At 35.6% G+C, this 16352-nt stretch overlaps 1 long non-coding RNA gene across 1 annotated transcript; it reads right to left on the reverse strand.

The window, feature by feature from the left end:
* Nucleotides 1-10676: 10676 nt before the first annotated feature.
* LOC145224698 (uncharacterized) lies at nucleotides 10677-16138 on the reverse strand. The gene is made up of 3 exons (XR_013859717.1): nucleotides 15996-16138; nucleotides 15500-15621; nucleotides 10677-10984 (listed from the first exon to the last, which is right to left on the reverse strand). It is a non-coding gene; the product is annotated as an uncharacterized LOC145224698 (long non-coding RNA).
* Between the last annotated feature and the right edge of the window lie 214 nt (nucleotides 16139-16352).

The following is a 16352-nucleotide window of genomic DNA, read 5'->3' on the forward strand; positions in this document are numbered from 1 at the left end:
AGGAATTTCGACAAATGATAGAACAGGGACTCCGGCCAAACTGTGAAGCAATCCAGGAATTGAAAAACTTATGCAGCGACAATGATAGAGTCATTGTTGAGATGATGGAGAGGATGATGACCAGATGCTGGGAGCAAAACCCAACCCAACGTCCCAACATGCTGGATGTTCGAGATGAATTCCAACAACATCTTGCCACACAAGACCCAGCAGTGATATTCCGACAAGTGGCCGATGCTGTCAAGGAAATGGAAATTAAGCATCCTGCGGCTGAACACAATCCAACTGTTCCACTTCACCAGCTTAATCCTGTCACTGGAGAGTTTCACAGTGAAAGCATCCAACCATCTCAAGTTCCACTAAGACAACACCCATCCCAGTCTCAAAATCGTAAATACAAAGATATGTTTAACTGTGTTTTGCTTCAACATTAGTTTTTTGATTGCTAAATATCAGAATTTTAGCAACCACTTAGATCAAACTTTGACAGGTGGTCGGTGTTGTCATGGTGGGTTGCAAGCTTGAAGCATAGCCCCAGTCAATTTCTCACTAATCAAAAAAAGGTTATTTATGCAATTCTGGAAGCGATTTGGGGTTTAACAGTATGGTATCTCACAAGAGGTTGCCCAGTAAGCTATAATTTTGGGTGGGTCATATTACTATACAAAGTCTGTACATAATTGATATTGACAGTTTATTTTTGACATATCAATCTTGCATTATGATTTTTTACTGGTCATGTAACAATGCAGTAAGAGTAACCTTCTATTTTGTATGTAGCACTTCAGAACATCCAGTCAACTCCAGTTCAGCCTCAACTAAATCCTCATGTTTATTTACAACATCAAGGTAAGTACAAGCTAGTAAAAAAACTTATGTTGAATATTAGTAACTGTAAAAGTATGTACTTAACGTCAAAACACATATTTCATAAATTACAAGTGGCAATAATTGTGTGGTAGTGAAAAATAGTTGGCCGAATAAGCCAAACAATTTTAGTTTACATACATTAGTGTATTTTTGAAAACAGTTTGATGCAGTGCGAAAAGTGTTAATTTGAAGTTTGTCACTGCATTACCTAATCCTCCATTTTGCAAACTTGGATATGGATGCATTTGGTTTAATGTTAAATGATTGTGTAAAAACAATATGTTCAAAAGAAAATAGATCATAGAAAAGCAGCAGATCAAATTATATTGGGTTTGGAATAAACATATGTATGTGTAAGCATATCAATGAAAGTTTTACAGTAAAATGTTATATCAATGAAAATGTTTGTTAAGGGTGAAGGGGACGCATCTTGAGTTTACTCGGTTGTTGTTTTTCTTCTTTTTTTCTTGTTTTTTTTCTTTTTCTGCTCCTTTTTTCTTGGCATCAAATTTTAGCCTGATTTGGATAAAACTTTCACAGATGAGAGATATGGTCATGTAGATGTGTCCACTGCTTCGTTTGACTTGATAACCCCAGTATTTACCCTGCCAGACCCCAAAGTGTAAAATGTTTTGGAATGTTGCTGCGCACCAGAAACGAAAGATTTCTTTGATGGAATAGGCAACAGAACCAGTGGTGCTTAAGTTTGTACTAGCGATGGGCCAAAACGGCAAGGGGTCTGTTTGGTCAAGCACCAAGCATCTCCCGTTAATGCTCGATGCTTGGCTGAGCACGCTCGGGTACATTATGACACAACAAACATTCCCTATTTCATGCAAGTTTTACAAGGTCGCTTATGTCAGGGGTGTCAAACTTATGCGGCCCACAAACACTCAACAACAATTGTAGTATTTTGTCAGATATTATCTAATTATAATAAATTGTTTTTGTGTTACTGAAAGGAGTATTACCAGCCTAGCAGCCATGTGCGTCAGACTTTTGTAGGCCTATTGTGGTCAAACGATGCGAAAAAACAAGTACCATCAGCATCACAATATAAATTTTGATGTAATAAACAGTTGAAACCGAATTTCACACTGTGCAGCTCAATCTGTGCATCAAGTTGGAAATTATCATGGGCTTTTGGGGCGTCAATAGATGGCATATGTATGACATAAACCTATTTCAATGCATCTGTAATTTTAAAACAAAAACCAGCAGGTAATTGGCGCATGTGGGCGAAATAAGGATCTAGTTTAAAAATCACATGCAGCCCTCGGCATAACTTCCAAACTGCAATGTGGCCCCCGAACCCCACGAGTTTGACACCCCTGGCTTGTGTCACAAGCGGCTTATTAAGCTGTTCAGGGTAAGTAACCATTTTTCCACCATCTAATACATTTGAAAAGCATTCATTTTTGTTCTTGTATACCCTTTTGATCAAAAGTCTCGTATCTCAATATGAATATGCAAATTAGTGCTTGGGTCAAATTGTGCAACCGCTCGGCCGGAGCACCGAGCATCAAAATCAGTGATACTCGGGTTCTGGCTCGGCTCGGCCCATCCCTAGTTTGTACAATACTTGGTGGATGTTTTTGCACATGCCAGTCATAGGGGTATTTACAGCATTAAAACATCAGAAACGTTAACAAATGTTGCTAATAACACCTATAGTGGTCAGAATTTTAAACATTGTCCGATTTGGATAAAATTTTACATGACTGTTGATTGGGTCATTGTGATTTTATACTTTTATGCTTCTGTTGAACCCCATCAGTTACCCCACTAACCCCTAAAATGGGTCAGTTTTTTAAACGGTGTCAGAATTAAATGATATTTGGACAGCTTGTAGTATTTGTCATTTATAGGTGTCAATTATTGTGTTTAACTCCGTAGCCCCAATATTTACCCCTCTAGCCCCCTAAAAAAGGGTGTTTTTTAAACAATGTCCGCATTGGATGAAATTTGGACACTTTATAGAGCAGGGGTATCCAACCTGTGGCACGCAGAGCATTTCAAAATAACACACAAATCGTAAACATTAGGATTTGTCACGCAATTAAATTCGTTTCTATCCATTCTTTTTGGTCTTATTCTAACTTCAGTAAAGATTATCAGTGGAAAAGTTGCACAACGCACTAATTATATTGTTTGTTTTTTGACAAAACTTGAGCCCCGTTGCAAACTATTTGTATCTTGAGTCTCATAAACAGCTTGAAAGGTTTTGCATTTGACGACTTATTTTTTCTAACCATTTAATAGAGTTCTACAAATGGGCCAAACATTCAAAATGTTGTAGTCTGTACCGTTAAGACGTTTATGACATGGTTTGGAAAAAGTACCAAACATTGGCACATGAGTATATTTATGGGTCCCCTTCCCTGAAGGGGACACATATTGATTTTACTCAAAATGTTGTTGTTTTTTCTTTTTTTTCTTTTTTTTTCTTCTACCCAAAGTTTGTCCGACTCGTTTTTCCATCAAATCCTTGATGGATTTGGATGAAATCTACACAGATGGTAGATGTAGTTATGTAGATGTGCATCCCACTTTGTTTTTGTTGATAACCCCAGTATTTACCCCACTAGCCCCCTAAAATGGGTATTTTCCCCCGAAGTTTGTCCGACTCGTTTTTCCATCAAATGTTGGATGAATTTGGCTGAAATTTACACAGATGGTAGATGTAGTTATGCAGATGTGCACCCCACTTTGTTTTTGTTGATAACCCCAGTATTTACCCCGCTAGCCCCCTAAAATGGGTATTTTTTCCCCGAAGTTTGTCCGACTCGTTTTTCCATCAAATGTTGGATGAATTTGGCTGAAATTTACACAGATGGTAGATGTAGTTATGCAGATGTGCATCCCACTTTGTTTTTGTTGATAACCCCAGTATTTACCCCGCTAGCTCCCTAAAATGTTTTTTTTTTCCGAAGTTTGTCTGACTCGTTTTGCCATCAAATGCTTGATGGATGTGGCTGAAACTTATACAGATGGTAGATGTAGTTATGTGGATGTGCATTCCACTTTGTTTTTGTTGATAACCCCAATATTTACCCCGCTAGCCCCCTAAAATGGGTATTTTCCCCCGAGTTTGTCCGACTCGTTTTTCTATCAAATGCTTGATGGATGTGGCTGAAACTTATACAGATGGTAGATGTAGTTATGTAGATGTGCATCCCACTTTGTTTGTCCGGATAACCCTAGTATTTACCCCGCTAGCCCCCTAAAAGGGGTGAGTTTGTAAACAATGTCAGAATTGGCTAAAATTTGGTTAGCTTGTAAAGTATGCCAATTATCGTTATTGCGCCATTGCAGTTCGGGGGTTGTTAACAGCCCTTTGACGTCAGAAACATTAACGGTTGTTGCTCAAAACACCTCTAGTGGTTGAAATTTTAAACGTTGGCAGATTGGACTGAAATTTTGCAGTACTATTGATTGAGTCATTGTGGTTTCCTACTTTTAAGTTTGTGTGTGTTGAACCTCAATTAGTTATCCTACTAGCCCACTAAAATGAGTTTTTAAATTTAAATAGTTTTTACTCCATATAGCATATTTAGATATGCACAGTACCAATCACTGTGTTTGTCTTCACAATACCAAACTTACTCATTGTTATCTATTGAATTGCATTATTTTCAACTTTGCATGTGTGGGGACCCACATGCAAACAACCAAGGTTATAAAAGACGATGGCTAATATGGGAACCAATACAAAATAAGCATAGGAAATATATCAATGTTTTAAAATAGATCATAGTGTATGTGCAAGGGCAATATGTGCTAAGCCACCCTTCTAGTTTAAAATTGAAATTGGCATGGCGATGTGTTCGACTTGGACACCCCTGTTATAGAGTGTGCTGGTTATAGGTGTCGATTGTTATGTTCAACCCTGTTGCCCCAACATTTACCCCACTATCCCCCCACAATGGGTTAATTTTTAAGCAATTTTATGTCTGAATTGAATGAAATTTGGATAGCTTGTAGAGTGTGTTATTATAGGTGTCGATTGTTGTGTTCAACACTGCAGCTATCATTAACCCACTATTCTCCTACAATGATGTGCAATTCGCCATTAATGGGAGCTGATTGTTGTGTTTCAACCTATTTTCTTACTATTTCACACTTTTTCTTAGATAGACCATAACATAGAAAAAGATAGACCATAACACAAAAATGTATAAATGGAATACTCCATATAGCATATTTATTGATGTACAGTGGTGATCACTGTGTTTGACGTTACAATACCAAACTTTCTTATAGTTATCTTTTGAAATGCATTATTTACAACTTTGCACTTTGCACCCATGAGTTTCACTGGATGATATGGGACCCAATATAAAATAAGTGCAGGAAATATATTTTTGTTTTAAAATAGGTTATAATGTATATGCAAGGGCAATATGTGCTAAGCCACCCTGCTAGTTGATTTATGTTGGCCGTCATTTAAAATTTTTGTCAAGGGCGAAGTTCCTCACCTGGACCAGCTTTTAGCCAGTCAAACATCACTTCACCAAAAACTTTGGAAAAACAAGGTAAAAGGTGTATTCTGTCTTACAATACATATTAAAAGTTAAATGTTAACAATGATATATATATTATGGAATGAATAAGAATATGCCGATAAGAGCAGTACTTTCCTTTAATCTATTTTATCCAACTTGACAAGAGGCTAAAGCTGTGCATACTGTATGTCTGTGAGGTAAAAATAGAACATTATGTTTACCACCTTTTTGTTAACATTTCGTTTTTACACAAAGCATAGTTTGGATGTTATAAATCAAAGGTGGGCAACCTTTTTGCATGCGTGGGCCAAAACGTAGTGATATATTGTGGAGGCGGGCCGCAACGATGGTCATACAGTAACATAGCCGTGCTAGGCAAAGTCAAATACGCAATGATTTTGTCTTTGTACGTAACAATGCCTCTTCCTAGTTATAGACTAAACCTATTAACGAATAATGTAACAACTGTTTGGTACAAAAAAATGAGATTTAACGCACACATTCCGTTCGGCCAAATAAAATAAAATACCAGTCGCGGGCCGCTCAAAAGTTGCTCGGGCCGTAGGTTGCCCACCCCTGTTATAAATCGTATCTGCATTTAGTTTGGCGCATACAAAAAGGGAACACTGAAGGCAAAAGGTTGAAAACTATTGCTTTAAAGTCATTTCTATATGCCTTTTTTAAATGATTTACAAGATTCAATCTTTGCATCTATTGGTGATGCAGGTCTGTCATTTAGTGGGCAAAGTTGTTTTAATTTGCAACAATTGCTTGCTGTAAACCAGTGGTTCTTAATCATTTGGTGTAGTTTACAACTAGAGCCAGACAAAGAGAAGTTTAGAACTGGAGATTTCTCCCAAACACCAAACGTAACTTTGGTTCAGATCATATGTACAGGGGAAGTCCCTCACCTGAAGTAGTACTAGAATAAAACAAACCAGTAATAAAAACTAAAATTATATTCTGTTTGTCTGATTATAAATTATTATTTTTTTTTTTGATTAATAATAAGATGTATCTTCCATCTGTAGTGATTCAAGCCAAGCAACTTCCCCTTGTTCAGCAAAGAGAAGATCCATTAGAACATTCCAGTGGAATAAAAACTGTTGGAAAAAGAATGAAAAAACTTTTTCTCCCACGAGGGAAAAATCTACCAGGGCATTCACAACATCAAGGTAAGTTTAAACCAGTGGTTCTTAAACTGGGTGAGATCAAACCCCAGGGGTTTGCCAACGCTGATTCTGGGGTTCGACAAAGGTTTTTTAAAGTACAAATATTCAGTAAGCATTTTGCTACTTCTGATATAAAATCAGTTGCTGAAACATACCAATTGACAGATTGTAACCACGAATCGGGTACCTTTTGTGATGTAACATTGTGTGCTATAGTATGTATTTCATCTAAGACACCAAAAGAGCAAACTTTTAATGGCTCCTAAAACAAATTAATGACATATCTATTTTTCTTCCCTGAAGGAGACACATATTGATTTCACTCTGTTTTTTTTCTGTTTTTTTTCCCTTTTTCTCCCTTGAAGTTTGTCCTGGCACATTTGGCATGAAATCCTTGATGGATTGGAATGCAACTTTTACAGATGATAGATATGGTCATGTAGATGTGTCCTCTGCTTCGTTTGACTTGATACGCACTAGACCACAAAGTGTAAAACGCTTTTGTATGTTGCTGCGCACCACAAACTTTCTGTGGTGTAATAGTATAATAAAGGTAACAGAACATATGGTACTTGTGCTTGTGCATTACTTGGTGAAGGTTTTTGCACAACACCTCTAGTGGTTAGAATTTTAAACATTGTTCGATTTGGATAAAATTTTACATGACTGTTGATTGGGTCATTGTGGTTTAATATTTTATACTTTTGGGTGTAGAACCCCATCAGTTTCCCCATTAACCCGCTTAAATGGGTGAGGTTTTTAAACAGTGTTGAAATTAAATGAAATTTGAACAGCTTTCAGAATTTGTCATTTATAGGTATCAATTGTTGTGTTTAAGCCTGTAGTCCCAATATTTACCCCTCTAGCTCCCTAATAAGGGTCAATTTTAAAACAATGTCTGAATAAAATGAAATTTGGACAGCTTGTAGAGTGTGCCACTTATTGGTGTTGATTGTTGTGTTCAATCCTCTAGCCCTATCATTTACCCCAATTGCCCCCTACAGTTGTGTGCAATTCGCCATTAATAAGAGCTGATTGTTGTGTTTTAGCCTTTTTTCTCAGATAGAACACAAAAATAAAACCTTCAAAAATGTTTGAATGAAATGAATTTAAATAGTTGTACTCCATACAGCATATGTATTGATGCACAGTTCCGATCACCGTGTTTAACTTTAACTTTACAACACCAAACTTTCTCATTTTTTTTGTTTAACTTTTTTGTTTTTGTTTAAGTCAAGTTCCAGAAAGCTAAATATGCCCCACTAAATGAAATGCGTTTAACAACCTGGATCAAACTTATTGAGTTCTATAAAAGCATGGAGAACATTGCAGGGGTTTTGGTGTAATAAAAGAGGTTATGAACCACTGGTTTAAACAAACTAAATAGTTAGTTCAGGAAAAATGGGTTACATATGTTTGCTACCCTGTGGGCCAGTGATTTCCAACGTGGGCGATACCGTCCCCTGGTGGGCGGTGGTGAGTTGCAAGGGGGCGTTGTGATTTCTTTTCTGATTTGGGGGGCGCCGAGCGTTCGAAGGGGGCGTTATTTATAACATAAAGTCCTAAAAAAATCATGAAAGCTGTACTGTGTAGTTTACACTAAAATACAATTCTGTGTACTGTTCATGCAAAAACACTAGCCAACATATCAACTATAGTGAACAATCGTTGCGTATATTACGTCATTAAACGATTTTTGCGTAATAATGTCTTATTTTAGTCAAAGTTGGTACGGTTATGCAGTAACTGGGAAGCAGAATGAGTGTTAGTGTAGGTAGTAGGTACAATTAAACCTTCAACTTGAAAGCAATTTAGTTATTTTGTAACGTTTTACTAAACTTGGCGTCTTTACAGAGTGCATATTAGATTACAGATTAGTGCTGGAAAAAAATGAGTGATAGCTCATTAAAACGAAAGTGCAGACAGTATAGTGTTGAATATCTAAAGTATGGATTTATTACTTCACCAAGTAATAAACAGCAACCTATGTGCCTTCTTTGTGAGAAAGTGTTTTCAAACGAGGCAATGAAACCGTCAAGACTTTACGAACACTTCAAGAAGATGCATCCTGACAAAGAAAACCAAAATTTGTCATATTTTCAAATGTTGCGAGATAAGTTTCGGAAAACAGCCCCTCAATATCCTCTCTAATGTCAAAAAAAATACAAAAAAACGATGATGGACTTATTTGTTCATATAATATCTCCAAAATGATTGCTAAGTCAGGAAAGCCTCATACGATTGGTGAACAGCTGATTTTGCTGGCTTTAGAGGAAGTGCTACGCACAGTAGTACACCATGATACACCAATTGCAATTATAAAATCAATTCCTTTGAGTAATAATTCAGTACAACGAAGGGTTGATGAAAAGGCCGCCGATATGGATATTTTATGTGATTTACTGAAAAGCCAACAATTTGGTTTACAACTCGATGAATCCAAGGGCCAGGAAATGAAGCCTTGCTTTTAGGATACACTCGTTTCATTAAAGATGGAAATGTTGTGCAAGAACCGCTGTTTGCAAAAGAAATTGAAACTGACACTCGAGGTGAAACTATTTTTACTGCAGTTGAGCTGTTTTTTAAAGAAAAAGATATTCCAATGAGCAATATTATTGCTTGCGCGACAGACCGCGCTCCTGCTTTAACTGGTCGCCACAAAGGTTTTTTGCTTTTTTGAAGAAAGCTGTACCCAGTATTTTTACAATCCATTGCGTTATTCATCGGCAACATCTAGTAGCCAAGAACGTAAGCGATCAGCTTCATAAAACCCTTGACGTTGTTATTAAGACAGTAAACAAAATAAAGTGTCAACCTTTGAACTCCCGAATATTTTGACAACTCTGTAACACCAACGATGAAGAATTTGATCGCCTTCTTCTGCATACCAAAGTGAGGTGGTTATCCAAAGGAAACTGTTTAAAACGATTTTATTCTCTTCTCAACAGTATCGTACAATTTCTCCAGGAAAACAAATACATTTTTGAGTGACTATCTTTTAGCAAACAAACCAGACATTGCCTATTTAGCAGATCTATTTACCACATTCAACGATCTTAATTTGCAACTGCAAGACAGTGACTTAAACCTTATCCAAGCTAAATCCAAGATTTGTACATTTTTAGACAAGCTAATCTTCTTCAAGAACAATATTGGCCGTCGGAATCTGTCCCAATTTCCCAAACTAAATGAACTAGAAAAGATGAAAAAGATGAAACTCTAACCTGGAAGACAACCCTTTGATTTATTGTGATCATTTGGAATCTTTGCACAAAGATATGAGCTGCAGATTCAAAGATCTAACCAACATGAACATAACAAGCTGGTTTCTAAATCCATTTACAGACACCAGTGTAAATGAAACCGATTTCGACATGCAAGAAGAGTTAATTGGTCTAAAAAAAGACTTTGAGCTAAAGCCTCTTTACAAAAAATCATACCAACATTTTTGGTTGCAGAAAGAAATTCCCGAAAGGTATCCCAAGTTGTGGAAAGAAATTAAACTTTACTTTCTAGCTTTCCCAACTTCATATATTTTAGTGCAGTTACTCAGCTTTTAACAAAGCAATGAAACCGCTTGCAAATACCTAAAAGAGGAGATTTGAGAATCCTTCTTAGCAATATCGAACCGAGAGTAAAAGACTTGGCCGCTAAACACCAAATTCAGCAATCTCATTAGAGATATTTGCTTTTATATGCAGCGAAGTGTGCATTTAAGCACAGCATCACAAAAAAAATGTTTTCTTCACTCATGCCTCTGTTTTTGTTCCTGTACATTTTTGTTAATATGGTGTTTGGCATTTCTTGCTGAGAAACGATTGTGTCGCAATGCTTTCTTTTTGCATTAAAAAACATTGCTTACATCAACATTTTGTTTGTTTTTTGATTTATGACAAAATGACATCAAACTCTACGTTGGCTTTTAAAAAAATCGGCAAGGATTGTTGGACCTGGGGGTGTTGTAAAAAAATCGAAAGCGCAAGTGGGCGTTAGTACAAAAAAGGTTGGGAAACACTGCTGTGGACCATTAAAACTTTACAAGACTGTATAAAATTTATTTCAATTTTGTTTATATATTTGAGCAATTGTTCCATTCAATCACACAATAACTATTACCAGGTAACCCAATTGTTCAAAACTACTAATTTTCTTTGTTATTATAGATATTTGGTGAAAAAATGCATGGACTCTGTGGCCAAGCCTACTTGAGTCAAAACTTTATTAAAATTAGTGCAATAGTAGACTTTTTACTGAAGGAACCAGCATGTTTATTGTAATGGGTTGTTTACATAAACTTGACTGTTAATAAAAAACATTTTTTACATCTTTGTTGCTTTATTAAAGGCACTGAGTTGAACTAATCTATGTTAATGTGAACAGGGGGAAGTTCCTCATCTGAACCAGGTTCCAGTCAGCCAAACATCACTGCACCAACACCTAGGAAGAAAAAAAGTAATAAGTTTATTTAATCGTAGTTTGCCAGGCCTATTAAAAGTGGTATACCGAATCAAGTATTGCAATACGGCAAGGCACAGTCTAGAAAAATCTAGCCTGTGGTGGGGCTCGAACCCATGACAGGAGTCAGTGGTGAATCCGCTAAAAGTCGAATTACAAATTAAAGTTTTTAGTTTAGCTTGAGCTTGCATACTAAACCATTAAAATTGATGCACCAAAATGTCCATATATCCTGACTCCTATCATCTTCCAAACTGGCTTAAGTTTACCCTTTGTTAAATAAATTGTTTAAAAGTTCAGTATACAAACAGACTTATACTGTGTTACATTATAAAGTAGGCACAAAACTGTTGTAATACCCACTTTTTTTCAAAATGAATTTAATACTCTAAATCCCAGATTTGGTAAATTCTGCTCTGTAAGACATTAACAAGCTTACATTTTTTAATATTTTTTAATAAATAACTTTTTCTGCTGAGTTTCAATTAAAACAATTCACATTTTTTATGCAAATTTAATGCTCTGGTCAGTTTGTGCAACTGCTCAGTCAAGCATTTTGGCTTGGCTCGGCTCGGCCCATCCCTAATAAGTTTATTGGTATAAATTCTGTGAACAAATATATGAAACAATGTAAATTTGTTTCAGAGGAATTTGTTGTTCTTGGTGGAAATGGTTATGGTTTAGATAGAGCTTGTGTGAAATATGATGCCACAAGAAAACAACATCAACATTTACCAGTAGGTTTTATAAGTTATAAACTTTTCATGCACAATCAGGAAATATTTGTGTATCTGGCATGGGTCAATGTGATATAGGTGCAAGGTAGAAGTTGTCAAATATTAATTGTTGTCTGGCATTGTTTGTGAACATTACTTATTACCAAACAAACGATGTCTTTGTTGGATTTAAACAATGCATGAAAGTGATTGAATGTAACTTCTCTATATGAGCAGCCACTAAACTTTTGTGCTAAATTATTTTGCTTTAAATAAAACTTTGCAGAAACTGAACAAACCAAGATATGGTTTGACCTCAGCAAAGATTGGAGAAAAAATGTATGCTTTTGGTGGACATGACAGAGCTGCACGAAAAAGTTGTGAAATGTTAAATTTGGCAACAAACAAACAATGGGAAATGTTGGATGAAATGTTGGAAGCTCGATGTCATGCTGCATCGGCAGTTATTGGAGGTAAGTGGATTAGAGCCAAAACAATGAAGAAAACTCTCATTGTATGTGATCAGCAACGTTTGAATAGGAATTGTTTCTAAATTTAAAAAAATGTTATCATCGGTTAAAGATATTTAGACAAACTACTTTGCTAATACAAATGCAAACTTTAAAGTGATGGACTAAAGTCAATGAATACATACATTTGTAAGATTGCTAGGATTGCATAAAACTGGTCTATAGGAAAAAGTATACATACATTTGTAAGATTGCTAGGATTGCCATAAAACTGGTTAGCGTTTTTTACCTTTTACAAATCATTCCAAGATTTTGTGTTTTTTTTTTAAAGCTTTTTCTTAATCTCTTGAACCCTCCTATACAGCTTTGTGAAATCCTTAATTTATTCGTTTGCGTGTAAAAGTTAGAAGAGTTCAGCTAAACCTCTTGTACAGCTTTATTAAACCCAGATGTGTCATTATACACAGGTTAACAAGAACTATACTAAATATTTAGTTGTTACTGCAGGTTGGCAAAATGAAAATATGTTTTAGACAACATTTTTGTGACTGGTGGATCCAATATTGATGACCTTTCAACGTGTTGGGTTTATAATGTGAACAGGAATGAGTGGAGTCGAGTTCATGACATGATAAAAAAAAGATCACAACATGCAATGTGTTCTATTGGAAGTAAGAAGGCTATTTGGTGATCAGAGAAACAATATCTCTATTGGCAAATAAACTTGTGGCTTCGATGTAGCCGTTATGAAGTTAACTTAAACTTATCCCCATCAGCCATAGTGGCCAATTATTTAGACAAAAGTATACCATAGTTGGTATTTCATTTAATTCGTACATTGTCTAAACAATTGAACCATTTTGGGGGTAGAGCTACTAACACCATAACGCAAATGACAACCTCGGGAGATTAGGGGGCGTAAAGAGCTGAATTTTTTATTTAGCGGCTGTAAATGGGTTGGGTTGGGAAATAAGTTTTTAAACTTTTTACATTTGTAACTAATTCTTTGGGTTAGTTTTATTGAATTTTAAGTGCTAATATCTTACCCCGACCTTAATAGCCCTTACTGTGAGCATTTTTGGAGATATAACCAATCGACTTTTGGTTGTCATTTGCGTTGTGGTGTTAGTAGCTCTACCCCCAAAATGGTTCAATTGTTTAAACAATGTATTAATTAAATGAAATTTGGACAGTTTGTAGAGTGTACCATTTGTAGGTGTTGGTTGTTGTGTAAAACTCTGTAGTACCTATCATTTACTCCACTAGAACCCTACAGTCAAGTGCAATTCACCACTACCGTATATACTCGCCGATAGGTCGCACTATTAGTTTTGTGTTAAAAAAGTTTAATTTAGAGTTGACTCGCACATAAGTCGCACTGAAAATCTAGAGATTTAAATGGCCCTTTTCCTAGCTTTTTTGCATGGATAACTTCTAATTTTTTTTGTAAGGCTTAATATAATCAAAATATGTTTATCGATATGTGTGAGCAATAATAAGTGCATGTACACAAGCGCAGACCATACGATTTTCATGAATAACCAACTCGCTACAAACCTGTATATCATCGCCAGTACATTCAGACCCCTAACCCTGTTTGAGAAATTACAAAAATATATACACACATAAATTTGTTAAAAAAATTATTTGAAAACTTTATAATTAACTGAAAACGTCAATTAAAACATTGTAAAATATCCACCGGAAAGTTCAGGTTAAATGTCAAATTAATTGTGGGCATGTTTCAAAAATTTGTTCTAGACTAGTCTAGTAATATGTGTATTAGCTGATGAAAATTAAAATAAAGTTTTAATCAGATCCGAATTCTTCAAATTCCTGACTTTCATCATCATGCTGAGCGACAGAAACTGTCTCACATTGGTATGTGCATGCACGAGCACATGCACCCATATTCAATTGAACCACAGTGGCAATAGCACATTTCCACTGCAATTCGCGTCTATAACGTACACCCTTAATTTTTTATTGAAAATTAGTATAACATTTTGCGCGTTATACTCAAATATATACGTTATATCCGCCCAATAAGCCGACCCCAGAAAATTAGGTTGAAAACGTAGGTCCAGAAAATCGGCTTATTAGCCGGAAAATAGGGTACTTGCAATAGCTGAAAACTTTCAATTTTGTTCTGACTTGATGGCGATTTGCACTTATGTCAAGCGGATTGGTCGCACCTATATATTTTTTTTAATATAAGGAAAAAATTGCAACCTATCTGCGAGTATGTATGGTAATAGGAGCTGATTGTTGTGTTTTAGCCTATTTTCTCACCATTTAACACTTTTTTTTCAGATAGTCATAAAATAGAAAAACCTTAACAAATGTATGAATGGAATGAATTTAAATAATCTGTACTCCATATAGCCAGGGTTGCCATCGACATGGACCCTAAAATAAGGACCACCGAAAATTAATTTTTATACGAAACGAAACAAACGTTTTTGGAACAAATCTTTGCATTTATGCGAGCCATGACATATCACAGGTCATTCTTTTGGCAAAAACAATCTGTTCCAGCGACTCCTTGGTTCGTACAAAATACTTCGTGCATCTTAGTTTGACAGCTCAGCTCTTGGTTTACTTTTACTTGTAGCAGGGATTTGACTTGTAATTGTTGAAAATAAGACAAAACAAGGACTCAAGTCAAAAACAAGGACATTTCTTCGAAATAAGGACAATATGTTTTTGTAAGACATTGCCCTTCAAAATAAGGACAAATCTTATAAATAAGGATGGTATGGCAACCCTGCATATAGCATATTTATTTATGCACAGTGCCGACCACTGTGTTTTACCTTACAACACCCAACTTTCTCATTGTTATCTCTTGAAATGCATTATTTACAACTTTGCATGTGTGGGGACCTATGAGTTTCTTCTTGCAGAAACAACTAAGGTTATAAAAAACAGTGGATGATATGGAACCCAATATAAAATAAGTGTCGGATGTAAATATATGTTAAGAACTAGGTCACAGTGTTTTCTGAAGTTCCTTCTCTAATAAATAACACAATTTACAATTGGGTATGGAAGCAGACTTATAGCATGTAACACAACTACTGTAGTTTCCAAATCCTAAACCATTCCCAAGTTAAGAGCATTTTGCAGCAACCTTCAAAATTTTTACAAATGTCAAATGTTTTAACATATTAAAATAAAAAAACTGCCGGAAGAGCTAAAAATTGTGTTGATATGTTATGCCTGGCAGCAACAGTGTATTCGTCAAATGTTTTAGTTTTATGTTGACTCTGTATGCTAATTTGTGTGACATCAAAAAGTATTTTACAAACCTGTTTGCAGATTCACTTTATTGTGTTGGTGGAGCAGATAGCTTTGGTGAACACTTAGATTTGAGAAGTGGGAAGTGGATCTTGATTCCACCAATGAATCATGAAGCAACACGAGGTTCATCCTGCGTTGAATTGAATGGAAAGATTTATGTCACAGGTAATACTTCAAGCAAAATACCAAGCAGCTAACACAGATTTTACACTGGAACTGAATTTGTTCTTCACATGAGTCACAAGTTAAGAAACATTCTTTTGCAAAGCCCCAACTGTTTAACCTGCAGCCTTTTGAAATCCATTTCAAACGTTTTATTATGCTTGTTTGACAGTAATAACAGTTTAATAAAGTTGTCAAAACCAGCCTGAATATAGCTTTAATCAATGAAAACTAAAACAAGCCAAAGTTTTTTTAAAACAAAATGCATATGATATACTTAACCCTAAATGTACTGTCTATCTTGCAAGACTACTGTTTAGACATGCCATGAATGTAAATTACCTTTTTGTATTAAATTGCCTGCTACAATTACACATTTGTTTGTACTTTTCGGGAGGAACTATTTCTCTTAAACACTACAGCAGTGTTTTCCACAATAGGCTTGCAGTGCATCAACAAAGTAACTCTTTGTTCCTATTACACCTTCAGGCTAAAAACACAAAAAGGAGTTTTAAGGAAAGGCATATCTAATGTTCATATGATGGTAAAACAGATTTCAGTAACAAATAAAATCTGTCAACAGTTGCATTTGAAAATTTGTGGTACACTTGGAAATCTTTTGCAGCATTTGTTTAATCTTGGGTTGACCAGATACCCTTTTTCATTCTGCTACCAGTACTCAATAGTTTACACAAAAAC

This window comes from Phallusia mammillata, chromosome 4, assembly GCF_965637545.1.
Source record: "Phallusia mammillata chromosome 4, kaPhaMamm4.hap1.1, whole genome shotgun sequence".
Lineage (NCBI taxonomy): Eukaryota > Metazoa > Chordata > Ascidiacea > Phlebobranchia > Ascidiidae > Phallusia > Phallusia mammillata.